Here is a 19,841-nt window from a genome sequence, read left to right on the forward strand (position 1 = left end):
TGGAAAAATACTTCACAGATTGCTTTCAAGGGTGGTTTGGGGTACAGATGAGTTAAGCAGTTAAGTTCTAGTACTGATGTATGACCGAGTAGAGAAACGTGTCGAATTTTTAGGAGAGGCTAAAAAATGATGAGGTAACTAAGAAAAAGAGATGGATATAATGATCTCTTAATAACTATGGATCCCTACTGCTCAAGGTAAAATACATATGGCAGATGCTTAATAAATGGTGAAACCCTGCAGCAAAATTTTATATAGATCTTTTGACTTTTTTCAGCAGCATGTTGTTGTTGTTTTGCCTTCTACTCTAACAATGGGAAAAGGGAATTGTAATAAATCAGAGAAATTTATTGTAGATAATTAGTTCCTAATTTGGGGTTTATGATTTAGAGTCATTGCGACATACAAAGTAATGGCGAACAGTGTTTTCCTGAACCTTAGAGATTATTTTGTTTCATAGATGAATACATGGGAAACTGAGGCTAAAAACTTCTCAAACTACACAGCTAGTTATTGACACAACTATGGTGATGATATAGTTCTGATTTCCATCACATTTCTCTTTTGATTGCATATAGGTACTTTGGTTATACTTTATTAGTAGTAAAATATATAAAATAAGTAACTCAGCCCACTTTGTAAGTCATTAAAGGACCATAGCCAACACAGTGATCATGGTATGATTATACCAAACGTGTAGCCCCAGCCTGTTCGGCTCAGTGGTTAGAGCATAGGCCATGGACTGAAGGGTCGTGGGTTCAGTTCTGGTCAAGGGCACATACCTGTCTCTCTCACATCGATGTCTCCTCCTCTCTCTCTCTCTGAAAAACAATGGAAAAAAATCCTCAGGTGAGGATTAAAAATAATAATAATAATAATAATGGCAAACATGTACCCCTGCCATGCTTAAATTTTAATAACTAGGTATAATGTTGGGGCAAATTATTTCAGATAAATTTGTGCACTGGCCTCAGGAACCCTGTCCTTCTGTGACTGATTTAAGAAAGTGTCCAGGCTACAGAGGCTCCTGTATAATTACATATAAATTGTGATATTTCAATCCACTTGGTAAAAGCAGATGAGAATTGCATTTCTATCTTTACTAGAGGTTATAGAAAGCCAAAGGAGATATACCACAAATATCAAATTCGCTGTTGTAATATAAATGTAGTGGACTGACATGTTTCTGAAACTTATTTTTTATTGATATTTCTGCTGTGTTTTCCCTTCACATTTTTAAGCAAGTGAGAACAAAATCCAAATGACCAAATTAATCTTTAAGAACTGTTTGTATAACGATAGATTTATTGGACTAGATGTTGAAAAATGAAGAATATGGTAAGGAAAGTATATTCATTGCAACAAGGATCATGATTAGTTTGACAAAATGATATTTTAGAGTCTATTTGTAATCTTCCTATTTCTAAAAATTGTTTTCATTGAAAACTAAACTATGTGATTGAAATGTAACACGTAACACCTTTTACTTTTTAATTTGCTTTCATTTACTTAAACAAAACTAATGTTTGATATTTAGATTTTCTACAAATATATAGTAGTTGATATTATGTCTTAACTATTTTTTTTAAATATATTTTTATTGATTTCAGAGAGAGGAAAGGAAAGGGAGAGAAATGGAAACATCAATGATGAGTCATTGATCGGCTGCTTCCTGCAAGCCCCCTGCTAGGGATCGAGTCTGCAACCCAGGCATGTGCCCTGACGGGGTGTCAAACTGTGACCTGCTGATTCATAGGTCGACACACAACCACTGAGCCAAGTAGGCCGGGCTATGTTGTAACTATCTTTAAAAGATTTATATGATTTTCTGCATGGTTACTAAATGCCAAGCACTATGCTGAATATTTTATGTACATCCCATTTAATCTTTTCAGTACTCCTATCAAGTAGTCAACATGTTTATCTTCATTTTAGAGTTAAAAATAACCAAGGGTTAGACAGGTCCGATAGTTTGCTTAAGGTCTTGCCGTCAAATTTCGAACCCAGGCCTGTCTGGTTCTTAATCTCTCTGCCGTGACGAGCTCTGAATCATCTGCTTGAATCAGTACCTGTCATTCCCATCCTTGAGCTGATGAGCTGGTGTACATTTTTTTCTCATGATATAAGGTTGAACTATTGAGATACACCCTCTTTGAGGTTTCTAGTCTCTGGTGTGTCTAGTCTCTTACTCCTAGATTGAACCACTAGGTAGCACTCTTTTCCTCGTCTGAGGCTGGATTACAAGGATATACCATCTTCTGGAATTATGACTACTTTTTATCCCTTTAATAAACTATATTAAAACATCTATATTAATTTAAATAAATGTATACTGTATTAGAAAGATCATAGATGATTAAGATTATAAATATAGATTGAGAAATATATATATTGCATATTTTATTTTAGAATTAGAAAATCCTGATAAAGTATCCTCTGAGACCTTGGTACATATATATTTTGGCAAAAGATGACCTCAAGCATTCTAACTTCTTTGGGCTTCAGAAGCACAGAAATTGTACACACTGAGTAACCCAGCCCTTGTGCTGTTCTCCAAACTTCTAACAAAAATACTTTGGTTAAAGCCTTTACCTGTTTTGTCTTTCTGTTTGCTTCTTAAAGTCTAGGCAGAAATTAAGTGTTTGGTGTTTTTCCTTGCTAAATCTTCATTAAGTTAGCAAAATCTATTGAACACTTGCTAGGCACTTAAGATAAAGAGATACCCTCTAAGAATTCTCCATCCAGTTGGAAAATAGATGAGTAATGACTCTCATACCTGTGTATTTGCTTAATGCCAAGTTAAGGGTAGCACGCAGAGTCTGAACAACTAGTTCAGACCTGGCTTCTAGAAGGACTTGAGTTTTGACGGATGAGTGGAAGTGAGGCCAAAACCTGAGGACAAAGGGAAGCCAAGAAAGCAGCCGCATGTGCATACTTTCTCAAGAGGTCCTTTTCAAACCCCATTCTGAACTTTATATGCTCTTATTCTCACATTATTAGCTAATACAATAATGCTTTTATTAGCACCCTAGTCTTTCCCATTTTGCAATACTCATTTTCTTAAAAATGTTCATATTCAATGTCTGTTACTTTACTTATGAGCCTCTTCAGGGTGGGGTCAAAGCAATAAAGGAGGGTGTCTGTCTTGCTACTGCTGTGACCCCAGTACTTAGCTGGGTTAGTGCCTGATACATGGATGTTTAGTAAGAATGTATTGAATGAGCAGACATGTTTAGGTTTAGGCTTGAATGGGACAATTAATGTATATTGAGCAAAAGTAGGTCTCTCAGTATCACCCAAATAAGTGGGATTATATGCCAGTTGCTGAAGTTCAGGCTGTGCACACTATTAATCCCCTCATCTCCCTAAAATGTTATCTGAAGGAGATACTTGATTATCATTGGTCTAGGCTTCAAAAGGTTGGTAGATCAGATGTGGAGGGTGCAGGTTAATCTTGATTGGATGATTCACTCCTTAGAAATGGAAGGTTACTTATGAGTTAAAATTTTTCCCCTTGCTTAATTAAGTTTAACAAAAGTAAATAAAACAAAACAAAAAACATCTTAAGTATAGGGCACTGTCTCATTTCTTTCCTCAACAGAGTGCATTCTAGACTTAAAGATTTTCTCTAGTCTGTAGAAAATAATAAAATTTCCTTTTAAGTCAAGATAATGTAAGTATTTATTAATACATTTTTATAAAGTTCTTACCTTTTTTGGGTGTTACCAAATCAACTGGCCTAATTGAAAATAAAGGACCAGATAGGGGCAAAATATATTGAGAATCTGATGCCAGACCAAGAATTTGGACTATTGAGGTTTCTGAGCAAGAAAATGACAGGTCTGCCCTGGCCACTGTGGCTTGGTTGGGCATCGCCCCATGTGCCAAAAGCTGCAGGTTTGATTCCTGGTCAGGGAACATGCCTGAGTTGCAGCCTCCATCCCTGGTAAGGGGCCTGCAGGAGGCAGCTGATCGATGTTTCTCTCTCTCCCTTCCTCTCTCTCTCTAAAAATCAATAAAATGTCTTCAAAAAAAAAAGAAAAAACGGCAGGTGTGAGAAGTTTGTTGGAACTGAAATGACAACTGTCTGAGAGAGAAAAGAATCTAAAGGACTTTACAGCTACCTTGATGCTGACATGAGTTGGCTGCAAGGGGTCAGGACAGAGTCAAAGAGCTTATTAAGGTCTGAGGAAGGAAGGCGGGTCCAGAGCTCTGGGTTGGGACCCTCACAGAGAATTGCTAAAGCTGTGTAAGCAAATGAATTATCTAAAGGAAAATCTTTAAATCTAGAGAACAGTAAATCAAGGGCTAATCCTGAGGATTGAATCCAGGTGAGTGATGAAGTAAGTGAGAGGAAGAGAAAAGATGAAGAATTGGGGGGAGACTGCACAGTAATGGAGCCAGCCCACATTGTGGTTGAAAGACTTGCAAGGGGTTTGGTTTCTCATTTTTTCCCCTCTGTTTCTTTCTTTCTTTCTCTGTATAACTCAGTCGTATACCACGGAGTAACCTGTGTCCCTCTCTTCCTGCCTTCTCCAGGACATCTCTTCCCCTGTATACTCTATAGACTTTATAAAATATCTGTGACAAAGATTTCACACCTTATGCTGCTTCTCCCTGTAATCTGACTGCATCCTCATTAGGTGGTTCCCTTTTCATTAAGTAGTACAGTGGAATTTTTTTTCTCAGTGAGATGGATATAGAGTAATCAGAAAAAATTCTATAAACTATATGCAGTTAAAATCCCTAATGATAAAACTACTTAACTGTGACAAAATAAGATAAAACATAATCAGAATTTTAGGCAAACAAACATTACACATCTTTAGTGAATATCCATAACCTAAACAAAATCTTGCTGTATTATCTTTACATTAAATCAATTCTTAATAGCCGTAATTTGGATTTGATTATCTATTTTTACTCTCCCACTTATATGTGGATCTTTGAGAGATTTTTATAGAAATAAGATTGTATTGCCTCCAGGCACAGCTGCTCTGCCACTCTAGATTTGAAGTCAGAATTAAATGTGAAGCTAGTTAGATATTTTTGAATTAGCATATTTCTCCACAAAATAACTCTAAGACACACAAAATGGGCTTTGTTGTTGATCAAAACTTCACACATAACCATCCCCCCTTCCTAAACCACTCAGTATAGGGTCCCTTTTTTCTTGACCTACCATTTCCCCAAACAGCAATAATTTGTCTTTAGGCAGAATTATGAAATTTATAAGGTTTTCAATCGTGTCTGCTGAGTACTGGCTCCTTTGAAAACAATGACCACAGTGCGAATTCAGCTCTTATCTAGAATCCAGTACTTAGCTAGAATCTAGCTCTTGTCTAACAAAGTAGTAAGTATTGACAACCACCATTTCCATGTTCTAAACTGTATCCTATTTTAAAGTAGAAAGAGCATAGGAATAATACAGTAAAATTATATACTTTTGCTAAATGTCATTGGCTTATTTTTTTGAGAATTTTTTTTTGTTCTTTTTCTGATAAACTTGTACCTGCCAACTAACCTAAGAAAGGGAGTTATTAAAACACTAATTGTTTTTGACACCCTTACACTTGGGCTTTCAGGAAGAATCAAACGCTACCTGTAGCTGTCAAAAGACTTAAATATTTTTAAGGAGACTTTTCTGGGCCAGGAATGTAAAACTGTTTGGGTGATTTTACATTTTATTCAAACATCAGTCTCTCCTATTTACTGTGTAGTCAAGCAAGAGGAAGAAAGTACTCAGCGGGGCTCCTGCCTGGGCAAGGATACCCTGTGGGTAGAAGGAAAGGCCTTTCTAATTTATTTTCAGGGCAGGACAGCCTTTTGGCTCAGGCACATTATCATGCAGACTCTTAAGCATGAGCAGGTTAGAAAATTCTCAAGTAGTGAGCACTTCAAGTTGCTTTCAAAGGACATTTATGCGAGAAATAGCAAATGCCTTTCATTTAATGAGCATTCACAAATGTACGCTGAAGGCTGGGACCAAACTGAGTGACAAGGAGATAAAGAACTATTATGTAAGGAAAGCAATGCCCTTCACTTCGCGGAAATCGTTATGATTAATATGTCTCTTTTTCTGTTTGTCTATAGTGGACTCGAGTTATTATGATCTTTTAAGTTTTTTGACTCTTAAATTTCTCCTTTTGCTTATAGCATGGGTTCAAAATTGGGCTTATATGTAGTCGTGGATAAACGACTTGAGAAGTTCCTTGAACTCTCTACTTTTGATTTAGATTTCGTGTTTGGGCTTTTTTTTCCTGGTGAAAGGACCTATTGATTTTTATCAAACCCCTTCTCCCCCCAAGAAAAAGATTACAGAATAATTATTGATTTTGCTGTTTGATTGGTGGTTTGTTACAAACTTTCTCTTTCTACTTGTTATTTTTATATGTATATCCTTAAAAGGAAGCCACTTTTACTGTAATTGTTTGTCATATGAGAACTAAACTTTCCTTGATGTAATCACAAATGTGGAAAACACGTCAAATGATTGGCAGATCGACGATTTTACTGACAAATTGTTTAGGATAAACAGCTAAGGTCCAGGGACAGGGTGACCCTAGCAAGTTGTTTCACCTTTGAATTTCCTTTTCTTCAGCTGTGAAAACAGAAATCACACTATATGTACTTCATAGACTGTTTGTGAGATTTAGTGAAAGTAGGAGAGAGTATGCCCCTGAAATACCTTGAATCGAGTAGATACTCGGTAACTCAGCATGTTAATGCCTCGATCCTTTTCCTTCACCACCGCCCTTCCATGATGCATTTGCCGATAGAAAGTTATTATAAATTATCTAGCAAAGTGGCCGTGGTATGCAGAATTGGGCGTGATGGTGAGAGAGGTTGAAATTAATTTCCTCACGATGAATATTTCCTATATTGCACTTACTGTGCATTAAGTGGTATGAACTAGTTTAAAAGAAAAAAAAAGTGAAAATTAAAAGACGATAGAGACTTTTGGTTTTAAAATACTATAGTAAAGATGTTTTTACCCTCCCCTCACCACAAAGCCAAAAAGAGGAGTAACAAAAGCAATCTCAGCTTCTGTGAAACCGAGACATCTTCAGCCTGGGACATACAAATACAGGATCGAGAAGGTGCCGCGGGAGGGAGAAAGCTGGAGCGCAGCCGCGTTCCTTTCCGAGGCATCCGTAACAGAGCACCACGCACTGGGGCTTCGTCAACGAAAACTCTTCTCTCACAGCCCTGGAGACTGGACTTCTGAAGGCAAGGTGTTGGCCACGTTAGTTCTTTCTGGAGGGAGAGTTGTTCCCTTTCTCCTATCTCCTGGCGGCCGGCGGTCCTTGGTTCTTGACTTGCACCTGTATCCCTCTAATCTCTGACTCCACCCCCCGCGGCATTCTCCCTGTGGTCTCGCCACTTGGCCTTCTTGTGGGGGCACCAGCCATTTGGTTAGGGCTCACCCTACTCTAGTGTGTCTCCCATCTTAACTTGATTACATCTGCAAAGACCCTATTTCCGAGTAAGTTTACATTCACAGTAACCAGGGGTGAGGACTTCAGCATATGTTTTGGGGACACAGGTCAATCCACAACAGCAGGCGTCTTCAATGAGAAACAGAGAAACAGACTGAGTTACTCCTCAGAGGACCACATAAGGGCTCAGGAATTACAGGTTCCGGGAGCAGCTGGCAGAAGGAATGAGGCACAGAGCTGAAAACAGAGATGGTAAAGGAGCAGTTTGCCCTCCATCCTGGCAGTGTGGCTCCAAAGTCCAGACTTGTAACCACTGTGCTGCTTTTCCCTCCCTCCCTTTCCTCCTCCCAGCCAGGAGTGGAGAGGTAGATTGTCTGGGGAAATGGTGATTCTCTAGAATGGCAGTACAAGCCAGGGATGAGGTGTGCCACTGGAAACAGGGATTATGTGAACACAGAGGAGGGTCTCCAGAGAAAAAAGGAGTGGCAAAATCCTCTCTCTTCTGGCCCCCTCCCACCACTTAGTCCTCAGAACGTAGGAGCTGAGCTTAGACTCCAAGCAGATCACAAAATATTCCTCTGAAGGTAATGAACAGTCTAGAGAAAAGGTCTTCAGATACTGGCATTTGGAACCCCTATCCTCCAAAAATGCATCCCACAGAGGCCCCGCTCAAACTGCTCTTTAGAAGTTAACAAACCTACTCACCTGTATAAAACTGTTACTCTTAGATAATAATTTGTGTGAGGATTCATCAGTTTTGAGGAAAACAGTCAATATGAAAAACAAATCCACGGAAGGAACTCTTAGTAAACAGAGAAAACATGGAGATAACATGATTAGTAATTACAACAGTTTCAAAGATTTCAATGATGAAAAAAAAGCATCCAATAGATAGATATTGTTGGTTCAGTTCAAGATCACATGCAAGAAAGCAAATCGCAATAAAGTAAGTCACAATTTTGGGGGTTGTGGAGTGTATATAATAGTTATATTTACACTATACTTAAAGTCTTTAAGTGTACAATAGCACATGTCTAAATAAAAACAATGCATACCTTATTGAAAAATGCTTTCTTTTTAAAAATGCTGATCATCATCTAAGCCTGTTGGAAAAATGGAGCCAATAAACTTGCTCAATACACAGTTGCCACAAACCTTCACTCTGTAAGAAACATACCTGCAGAGCTCAATAAAGTGAAGCACAGTAAAATGGCGTATGCCTGTATTTGCAAAAGTATTATTAGGAAACAAAAAGGATATTTTGAATATGAAAAATTTGGGAGCAGAAAAAACATAATGCAGTATTTGGAAAAGCATAAACAATAGAGGGTCCCTGGGGAAGATCAGTGGGAAAATGTAGAAGTTACAGGTAATCTGATATATTTGACCGTGTATACAATTGTATTATAAAGCTTTGGGGACAGGTGTGGAAAGAGTTGAGGGGCACTAAGAAAAGAGGCAATTATTAACTCTAGAAAAAACAAAAATGATATGTAGTCATCGTATACTTGAATTTGAGATAGCTTTGCGTGCTATTTTACAATTATAATAATATAAATGCTGTGGTAGCCAGACTCCTAGATGGTCCCCAATGATCTCTGCCCCCTGGTGTTCACATCCTTATGTAATCACCCTGAAACATTTCCAGCGTTAGTCTGTAACAAATTGAGTAAGACAGAAATAATGTCGCATCTGAGATTAGGTTTCAGAAGATACCGTGACTTCCATCTTGGGTGTTCGTCCTGCTTTCTTCCTCTCATTTGGCTCTGGGGGAAGCCAGGTTGTGAGCAGCCCTTTGGAGAGACCCAAGTCGTGAGGCAATTAAGCTTCCATCTATCATAACGGGAAATCAGTAATGTCTAACATTGATTAATCAAGTAACAGGAGGAGAAACATAAGCAAGGCAGAGTCAGGGATGACGATCTGCTATATTTCATTGGAGGCCTTTTGGATTTCTATGCAAAGTACCAATAACTTTAAAGAAAATTAAAGTTTACAAATATTAAAGGTTTTAATTGGCAACAGGTGGGCGATTATGCTAGGAGGACATCTCCAAGAATAACTTAGTTTATCCGTATTAAAATAGAACCAGAAGTCAGTTTCACTCATTAGCTCTCTCCTCTCCTAAAGTATACTGATCGCACTTTTATTCTTTTATTTTTCCCTTTCCTTTTCTCTCTCCCAATACTGTATATGAGCCTAAAGGGGACTTCTCTCTGTGTTAGCTCCCGGCTCATCACTGTTATGTGATCTAGAAGCTGAAGTGCTCTTTAATGTGCATTCCTGAGCGGTAGGTGATGGTAAAAGTCAACAATGGTGGTGCCACTAGCTCAGGATGGTAAATACACTTCTTCACATGAAATGGACACTTGTCCAGCCTTTTGGGTGTGTGCTCTGTAAGTAACATTGGTTAGGGGTTTTGCAGCACATATCAATATTTCCTCCCTTGTCATTCTTTTTTTTTTATTTTTTATCCTCACCCTAGGATATTTTTTGCATTGCCTTTCAGAGAGAGTAGAAGGGAGAGAGCGAGAGAGAGAGAAACATTGATGTGAGAGAGACACGATTTGTTGCCTCCCACAAGTGCCTCAGCCAGGTCTGGGGCTGAGCTGCAACCCTGGTGCATGCCCTTGGCTGGAATCAAACCCGGGATCCTTCAGTCTGTGGGCCGACGCTCTAACCACTGAGCCAAACTGGCTAGGGCTCCCCTTGTCCTTCTTGATGTGAGAGAACAGAGAAAATCAAAATCAAGTACCACTCTTTTTTTTTTTTTCCTTTTAGAGCAAAAGTAGCCTCGTGAATCCTTAGAGAGCAAGAGAATGGGATGAAATTAGCATTTTGAAACAAAGTTATTTATAATCAGTGGCCCTTTTGTAAGTGTCAATATATTGCACTGGCTTTGTGAAAGCCAAGGACGTAGCTAGTATAGGTTGACCTGTTTGTAATTTGGAGGGGATGGTGGCCCCCTTTTCATATGACTATTTGTTATATAGTCTAGGTAAGGAGATAAATAGTATTTTTCTACTTGACATGGGTCTGTAGGTTTACTGAAGAAAGCACTGACATGCATTGAGCACTGACAAGCTGACTGTCCCATTGACTCCCACATAAATTAGAAATTATTAGTGTTGGCCATGATGGCATTGTTGTGGTGGGACAGCATTTGGCTTCAACAGTTTCACCATTTATTAGCAGTGATATTAGAATAAATGGTAATGATCATTTAGTACTATGTACATTATCATTTAACTAATTATGCTTGCAATCTCCTTCTATTAGTCAAACCCCTTTTGGTTAATTAGTCAAAGGAGCTGTCCAATTTCTAGAGAAATGATGAAAGAATGAAACATTGAAATATCCTAAAGAAAGTGACAGTGTATGACTTTACCTCATATGCCAATTTTATTTACCCTCACCTAGTCTATTATAGCAGCCTCAAAAAATTCTGGCAGGTTTTTTTTTTAATTGTGAAATACGATGATTGGGTTATTAAATTATAGTGAATACCCATTAAAGCACTTATGCAGCAGAAAAGTGCTAATATAATATGCAAATAAAAACAAAGTCCTTATTTACCAATTTATCCATATTGAAAGATGAACCAAGAAAGACTGCTTAGATTTAACATTAAAAATGTTAATAATGCCCGGCCAGGCATGGCTCAGTGGTTGAGCATCAACTTAGGATCCAGGAGATCGCAGTTTGATTCCTGGTCGGGGCACAAGCCCGGGTTGCGGGCTCTGTCCCCAGGGGAGGGCCTGCAGGAGGCAGCGGATCAGTGGCTCTCATCACTGATGTTTCCATCTCTCTCTCCTTCTCCCTTCTCTCTGAAATCAGTAAAGATATGTTTTTTGAAAACATGTTAATAATATCTTGTATTTTAGTTCTGACAAGCCATTAACTTAAAATCCATAAAACTTCAAAACTGCACAACTCAGACAATTTTATCAGTTCTCCTATTACTTCTTGTTAATATAGTTAGCCTGAGGAGTTCTTAAGCTGATGTTTGGTAAACCATGAACAGGGTTTTGTTTATAATCCAAAGTATATTTTATCACTGGATGTAAAGCATGTTTTCATAAGTTGTTCTTAGTCTTCCGCATGTCCCAAAGGAGGGGAGAAAAGATAGAGAACGGATCTTTTAAAATTCATTGTGATCTGTCATCAGGCATCTTCTCAGGTGATGACAGTGATGCTCTATTTTGAACGTGCAGCAGGAATAATGAAGAGCTCCCAGGACAGCCTTGCAGGGCCCAGGGAAGTGCTGCCTGGGAGGTTCCCCGGGGATTGTGCTGCACTTGCAGCCTTGGCAGCCGCATCCTCTCTAATCAGCCTCAAGGTTTCCATCACGCCTTCCACACCGGCCTTTCTGTTGGCTGCTCACTTGCTGGGGGCCAGACGCGGCCCGGTGCTCTCCGCTCTGTCAGCCTTCTCTCCCTTTGCTGATCCCCGTTGCCTTTCTTCACCTGAACATGAAAACACACCATCTGCTCAGGGTAAGAAACAGATACATTCAGTGGTGGAGCGAAGTAAGGAAAGTAGGTAGCTCCGCGTGCTGTGTTGTAGAAACTGATAACATTTCCTAGAAATGGGCTACATGTTTGTTTTAAAGGTAGTGGAGCTTTGTATACCTTCCTAGTATTCCCTCCTGTCGTCATTTCTATGCACCTCGGTCCATGCCTGTTTTTAAAAGTGTCATCTATTTTTTTCCATGTCATAGGTTCCTATTGGTCACATGTTCCTCTACTAAATAGATCTCTGATCCTATCTAGAAACCTCTTAGAGTTTTGCACTAAGATTTTCTTTAACCCTGTTACTGTCCTCTTTCAAGAAATGCCAAACACTCTTTCTACTTTCACATTGCCTCAGCAAAGCCCTCTCTGTTCCACTGAATTACTGGCACTATGTATTGCACTGAGAGGTTCTGCTTTGTTTAAACAGTCCTTATACTTATTTTGCTTCTTCCTTTATTTTAAATGTAAATTTTATACTGAAGAATAACATAAATGTAGAAAAGTACACAGCTGCTAAGTACATGGCTGATGGATGCTCATAGAGTGAATTTACCTATGTAACCAGTACCCAAATCAAAAACAGTATTAGAAACACAGAGGCCCCTTCCAGCTCCTCCATCCATAGCCTCGCATCCCACCCAGGCCCTGCCTGGGACAGCATAAACTCGCCTTACTTAGTCCTGTTTGAAAATGGAGTCACACTTTGTATCCCTGTGGTTGTGTAAAGTTGTAATTTGTTCATCCTTATTAGTACTTAGTATTTCACTCTATAAATATACCAGGGTTTTGGTTTTTTTTTACAAATAATATCTGTGATTCCTATACATGTCTTTTCGTTCTGTCAGGTAGAGACCTAGGGTATAATTGTTATTTCATTGTATTTACATGTGTTCAGTTTTAGTAGATGCCCCCCAACAGTTTTCCAAAATGATGGTACCCATTTATACTTCAACAACAACGTTTGAGTTCTGTTTCAACAATCCTAGTAGGATAGCCTATTGTGGGTTCGATTTGTATTTCCCTTACAAATAATTTGAGTACATTTTCACAAGTTTCTTGCCTTTTTGGATATCCTATTATGTGAAATGCCGGTTTAAGTCTTTTGCCTATTTTTCTGTTGGCTCATAGATGTTTTTCATAGTGAGAATAAGTAGATTTGACATACTTTAGAACTTTATCATAACACTTATGTCAAACTTCTAATTAAAGGAAAGGCTGTGCATCACTTTATAGTAATGTAATACTCCATATCACTCAGATCTTCCAGTAAGAGACCTTAGAATGAGAGGTCCGCTCAGTATATGTGTTAAAAAAGCAAGCATGTTGTGGAATCTGCTAACTGCTTACCCTCTTCTGTTGAATTCCCTTCGGTGCACCTGTCCATTGTCTTTTCCTCCTAGTTGTCATGTGATAGCAATCCAGGGCCCCTCTAGCTTCTCGAGCTGAACTGTGGACACTCCAATAATGTTATTCTAGAAGGGAAGACTATGTCATGCGAAAGACTTCAGAAAACCATTTGCTAAATGAATGAATGAATGCATGAACGATCGAATGCGTGACTATGTGAATACATGAAGGAAAGAAATAAGCAAATGACTGTATAACTAAGTCTTGAAGTCTGGCCTCCCAACTCTAAGTCTGATGTAAATTCTGTTATGCCCCAATACTTACTATTTATCAGGAAACATTGCTTGAGTGTGGTAAATTATTGTCATAAAATGTTGCCTTAAATTATTGTCAGCTTGTAGCTCACAAATATGAATCAGGTGAGCTGTCAAAGTAACAAACTTATAATATTTAGATTTAGTTTTATGATAAAGGCTGAGTGGCTTCTTTATAAACTGCTTTTAAATACATAGCCTATTACCAAAGAAAATATTCTTCATATTTAAAATACCCCAAGCACATGATTCTATTGTTGATGAATTAGTAAGTATGTGTTCCTATCGGTTATCACTCACCATGTTTCTTCATCTATGAAATATGGTATTAGGTAAATAGTTTTTATTCTTTTATGACTTAGACCTCCCTCTCTCTTCTTTGTAAACTGAATATCTATTTTGATTTACATTTATAGTCACGATATAAAATATGGCAGTTCAGTATCTAGTCTATTTCGACTGCTCTGTTTGAAACAATTGAGCTGCCATTTAGGATCAGATATGCCCATTAAAAGTAAAGTAAACATTGAGTTTGTTTAAAACCAATGTCTTTGAGTGTTCTGATGCAAGCATCTATTAAGAGTATAATATTTTTAAAATACAGAAAAGTATAAAGGAGAAAATAAAGTTTACCCATAGGCATGTGCCCTGACCGGGGATCAAACCTCGATCTCCTGGATCATGTAGGTCAATGCTCAACCGCTGAGCCATGCTGGCCAGGCAGCATACGTACATTTTTAAATTCAGAGACGTGCTGTGCATAGTAACTTTGTTATGAGTATCCTCCATATAAGGTGAATTTCTCTTAACAATGTTTTAATTGATAGTATCTGGAGTAAGGTTGGGCCATACCTTTTTTAACTAGCTTCCCCAGGGTTTGACCTTTAGATGCTTTTAAATTTTTTTACCATTATAATCAATAGCAGTATTTCTTCAGAGTAAGTTAACAGGTCTGTACAGTTTTGAGGCGTTTTATAAATACTGTCACACTGGCTTGGGTAGGGTAAAGTAATCCCTTCATTATGCTAAATTATATTCCTACTAGCCACCAATAGCAGTGTCTATCCCTCAAACCCTCCACTGCACTAGGTGTTGCAAAATTTTTACCAATCAGACAAAATGTCTTGCTGTTGTTTTCTATTTTTAATTAGCCATGAAATTGTATCTTTTTTTCATCTTTAATTATAACTGACAAAATGTGAAGGGCAGGTAGAGAACTTTCTTGGTATTTCTTATCAGACTATGTCATCCATTAAGGAAAAGTCATCAACTTTAATGTTATCTCCTCTATCTTATTTCTTCAATAGCAATTATTATCGCTGTGTATTGTTATGATTTTTCAGTGCTGCCAGCCCAGGAGTCAATTTATTTATACATTTTGACTATTAATAATAAAACATAAAATCAACTCTTGATTTATTGGAGTAATGAGATGGAGATAGGGGGATGAAATCCAGAGCTAGACCTGTTTCCCAGGGGCACATAACTGGTTAAGGGAGGCTGGAATCTCAGTGCACTTGCACTTCCTTCCCCAAGGTTTGCAAGTCACTAGGCAGCAGCTTAATAGATCTGTAAAGATGCTTGTGACTAAATGCAGTCTCCTTGATGCTAGCAGAGCCAGTTGAAAGGTGAAGAAACTGAGCCCACTGACTTTTCTTCTGGATGATTTTTAACACCTATTTTAACAGATTTTTTTTTCACTGAATTTATCACATGAGTTCATTTAAAATAAGAAATATTCCAACAATGAAGGTATTTGTATGTTGTGATCATACAAATGTGATTTTTAAAATATTTGTAATTTATATAACTTGAGATGGCTTACTAGAAAAGGCATATCCTGTAAGAGAAAATAGGTGCTACAAGAAAACAGAAGTAAGTTGGCTCCTTAAGCTTAGAGCTTTGGTTCTCAATTTAACATCTATCAGAATCACCCCAGGGGCTTATCAAACCACAGATTGCTAGACCCAGCCTGGAATTAGTGATTCAGTAAGTTGGCAGGGACATGAAAATGTGCATTTTTCATAAACACATAGATGTTGTTCATCCAGGAACCATGCTTTGAGAACCACTGCCCTAGATCATCTTGTGTCTTCTTTGAGTATTTAGAATCATGATTAATTAATATTATTTTTTATTAGTTTCTTTTTGTGAACCATCTATCCCACTGTCTGGTATGTAACAACAGTAGCCATTATTTCCCTAAGGCTCTTGATATGGATGTAAAGGATATGATTGCGGGTTCTGAACCTTGGCCACATTAGACACACCTAGAGACTTTTTAAATAGCACCAATATGGAGCCATATTTTGTATATTCTGATTTAACTGGTCCATGGTGGCACCCAGACAATATATGTATTTTTAAAACTCCCTTTTGATTTCAGTGTTCAGCCAGAATTATAAGCCACCAATAGGTGGAGGGAAAAATAGCCCATATTGCCAATAGATAATCTGGTGTTTTCTCTGTGGCTGGGTTTGTTTTTCCTTTGCTTTTCCCCCCACCAGTGTGTCTAGGTACTCATTCCTGTTTTTATCTGTGGGGTATGTTTTTGGTTCTTAAATATGCCATTTTTTTCTTCTCTTAATTAGACTTCATCTGTTTTTGATGAAACATTTCTCTAATCTATCAAGGTCATTTTAAATTCTTTTTTTTTCCTAAAGTGTTTAACCCCTGCTCAAATAAATATCATCTGCAGATTTAATGAGCAGATTTTCAATTTCCTAACTGAGACTGAGCTCATTAAGTTTCAATATTTTATAATTTTATTGCAAATTATTTCTATCATGTAGGTGACACTACCTTGACTTTGCCCTAGTCCTGCACATTTTCTTCATATCAATGGGCATTTATTTAGTGCTTAGAAGTTGTGGTATTGAATCAAATTCTATGACTTCTACATAGTTGAAAATAAGTGTTGGATCTGACTCTGTGTAGTTTTAGCACTAAGGAGAATATGTGTATAAAATGAACTGTGTAAACAGCACAGAACATATAAGCATTTGAAAATTGAACGTTGAAAACATATGTCATATAGGTGACTGTAATGTAATGATCTAACTGTGGCTTATACAGAATAGAGATAGGAATACCAGGGGCTACTTACTGGCTGTGTTTCCTTAAGCAAGTTACTTGATCCTTGTGCCTCGGTTTTGTCATCCATAAAATGGGATCTTAATCATTCCTTCCTTGGTTTTTGATAAGGATTTAAATCAGATAACACATGGAAAATTCTCAACAGAGCCTAACTAATTGCAACAGTTCAAATAAAAAATAAATAGTAGTAATTGAGTCAACTGAGGAATTGATAGAAGATGTTTTAGGTTTGGTTTGAACAGACTGGTAATTAATAATCTAAGTGGCACAAGAATGACTGTTTTGGGATCTGTCTTTATTGACTAATAAGGCTAATCTGGAACCTTCCATTTTGACAAGTTTATGTTTTTCTGTAAGCAAACAGAGTTTAGATTTTAATTCTCAATGCGCTAAGTTTATTATTGGAAAGTGTGCTTTTGCCCATAACTGTAGCTACTAAGTGACAGAGCCAAAATTCAAACTCGGGACTTCTGTCTACAAGTTGATCATTGCTAAATGGTAGAAACAGAGAGAATAGATTGTCCCAGACATAAGGGGTAAAAGGAGTGGGAATGTTTTTTTAGAAAAATAAGATTCCAGAAAGAATATAGTAGCCAGTATTTGACCACTTGTCAGGCATTATCGAGTGCATTATTTACATTGTCTGAAACTGAAACTGAAGCTTCGAAAGGTTAAGTAACTTGCCCAAAATCATAAAGCTGATAAATGACAGAGCCAGGAATTGAACCCAGATCTGTGACAGCAAACTCCATTCTCAAAATCACTCCAATAAATTGCCTATCTTTGAATGGAATCAGGAAATCACTTTTTCTGGAATGGAAGATTCACTCAAAAATATTGGAATGAGAGTACAGCAAGATAACGGCGGAGACAGGAACTGTGTTTAACTTCCTGTTGTGTGGCAGGATAATGGGAAAGTCAGCTGAGGGATTTCCCCCCCTTAAGTTTAGCATGTGTTTAAATTAGTCAGATAGCTAAAAAGAAGGTGTTTCAGAAGAAAGAGGCTATACATGGACTAGAGGGGGGCTTTAGAAATAGAGATAGATTGGAAGGTATGATTTAGAAAGGTGGACAATTTATATACTTTATCTTTTCTCCATTGGTTTACTTAAAATAAGTAAGCATCAAGAGTGATCTCTTTGAACCCGTAAAAACTAACACTTTTTTGGTGAAACAATTTATAGCACTTTACAGTTTTTGGAGTGCTTTCTTGTTTGATGTTAACATATTGGTGGGCACTTTTACAATGTGCTTCTATTATCCTAAAATATCCATAAGTACATGAACATGTTTATACCAAATTGGACAGAAGTCACAACTGTACTGAAGTTTCTTTGCACATACCTTTATAGTGTGTTTTGTTTCATTATAAATGACAAGTTTAATCGTGATTAAAAATTAAAATGTAGGGCCCCCAGCCTGTGTGGCCTAGAGGTTAAGCATTGACCTAGGATCCAGGAGATGGAAGTTGATTCCGTCAGGGCACTTTCCCAGGTTGCGGGCTCGATCCCCAGTGGGGTGTGTGCAGGAGGCAATCAGTGACTCTCATCATTGATGTTTCTATCTCTCTCTCTCTCCCCCTCTCCCTTCCTCTCTCTGAAATCAATAAAGACATATTTTTTAAAAAATTAAAATGTAGGTATTATTTGGAAAATACTGGCCATCAGTGTCATGGGAGATCTTTGCTTTGCTTCCCTCTCATTTTACACCTTTGTTTTCTATCTAAAAAAATCTCACTACTACCAGTGCTCAAACATGTTTAGAATGAAGTAATTTTCCCCATGTAATGCAGTTTTATCAATTTGATAAAATACTGTATTTTGCAGGCTTGCATTACCATAGCATTTAGAGTTATAAAAAATTTTGTACTGCATTTTGTCTGAAGTTTGACAATTTACAAAAACTCTTGTTTTCATAAATTAGAGTTACATAAAAAATAGTAATTTATGAAAGTAAAAACCTCAGATATTGAAATTCCTGAAAAGTCTTATAATATTTGCCCTTTACTATTATATTGTACTAAAATTAGACATAATTAAGTTTATTTGTCTATTTATAAAAACATTTTTTAACTTCAAAACTATGTGTTTGGGTTCTTGACCTGGCTGGCCTGGCGTTAACCAAGTGTGGTATGATGGGAGCTGTCCAGATAGCATTTCAAGAGCTATAAAGCAGGATTAGTTCTCCTAGATGGTAAGATAGTCTTTCATAAATAGCTACTTACTACTAAAAAAGTGTTTCCTTTTTAAAATATTTTACAGAATGAGAATAAATGTCTACATAAGTTAAGGGATACAATTTCTGGTCAGATTATTTATATGTATGTTTGTACCAAAACCAGTACTAGCTAATATGCTCAATGAGAGGTCAGTTCTTTCTGTCTTCACCACCCCCTCAACCACATCCATGGTAATTATTTACAAAATTGGAACAAATTAAGCATTGTTGTGCTTATCTTATATACTACTTTTTTTATATATATACTTTTTATTATAGAATTTGTACTTTCTGTACAAATTCTGAAAAGAGACCAAAGCTTTAAAATTACTACATTATTACTAGTTGTGGTGTAACTCTTAAAACAATGGCTGAAGGAAAGAAAATGCTATAGGGTGTACTCGATTTTGAATTCCAGCTTTGCCTCTTATGTGCCAGGAGTCACTGAATCTCTCTGCACCTTGGTTTCATCATGTCAATGGGCAGAAATCATGCCCATCATATAGGGTATTTGTGAAAACTGAATTGAACAAACTTTGCAAAGCACTGTGCATCCAATTAATGTTAACAGTTACAGTGGATGATACTATCTGGTCCTGTGCTGGCAAGGAGGTTGGCTAGGAAGGAGACTGTATTCTAGAAATATCTGAGTTTTGAAAATTTTAGAAAAGAAGAAGGTTATCATCTACAAATTATACCAATGAGCCTCCCTGTCCTGTGCTGCCTGAGCATATCCCCCTCCTTGGCTCATTAAGAAGTGCTCCTGGATCAGCTCCACAGAGTGGTGTGCAGGACTATGAGTGGCACTGATACAATTATGTAGCTCAACTGCAGAGGCATTTAATGGTGGCCAAGGCAGCTTATTTTTATGTCATTTAGATTAATTTTTCCATTTTACTTGTACTACCAAATCA

General features: G+C 37.5%; 1 protein-coding gene across 1 annotated transcript in view; it reads left to right on the top strand.

Moving 5' to 3' along the window:
* The window catches only part of DIAPH3 (diaphanous related formin 3), a 425,390-nt gene that overhangs the window by 329,187 nt on the left and 76,362 nt on the right, over positions 1 to 19,841 (top strand). The gene's annotated exons all lie outside the window — the stretch shown is intronic.

The sequence above is a fragment of the Miniopterus natalensis genome, chromosome 2 (genome assembly GCF_054644295.1).
Source record: "Miniopterus natalensis isolate mMinNat1 chromosome 2, mMinNat1.hap1, whole genome shotgun sequence".
NCBI classification, from domain to species: Eukaryota; Metazoa; Chordata; class Mammalia; order Chiroptera; family Miniopteridae; genus Miniopterus; species Miniopterus natalensis.